Below are 562 nucleotides of genomic sequence, written 5' to 3' on the forward strand. Positions count from 1 at the left end.
TAGCCTGTCCCCGTGGCGTAGAAGGGATGCGGGGTAGTGAGCTGGGAGGGAACGGGAAGAAGGATGAGATGGGGATGGAGGGATGCTGGGCTGGGGAGGACCGTGCTCAAAAGGCTGTGCAGTGATGGGAGGTGTGTGCTGGGACTGGGGAGCGCTGGCAGGGGCAGCAGGGCGGTGAGCAGCGAGGGACGGCCCCTCTTTGTAGCGGCACTTGTGCTTGGTCGTGGCTGAGCCCATGGAGGAGCAGGGGGCAGAGGGGTCCAGCCATGTACCTGCCTGTGTGAGAAGGGGCTGGCTGTGTGCTTCTGGGCCTGAGCCCCCCAAGGACCTGGTGTCCCTCTGGGGTGAGCTCAGAGGCTAAGGTGACTGCTCATCTCCACACTGCATTAGCTGCTGCTGGCTGCCAGGTCCAGCACTGAGGAGTCCTGCATAGGAGGGACAGGCTCGCAGCAGCGAGCAGACGTCGCAGCAGGACCCAGGCTCATGGGCTTTGGCTGGAGCAGAGGCACTGCAGGGTCTGGGCTGCTTGGGACTGAGGTGCTGTGGAGGGGCACTGCTGGTG

This window comes from Corvus brachyrhynchos, unplaced genomic scaffold (genome assembly GCF_000691975.1).
Source record: "Corvus brachyrhynchos isolate BGI_N302 unplaced genomic scaffold, ASM69197v1 scaffold61, whole genome shotgun sequence".
Classification (NCBI taxonomy): domain Eukaryota; kingdom Metazoa; phylum Chordata; class Aves; order Passeriformes; family Corvidae; genus Corvus; species Corvus brachyrhynchos.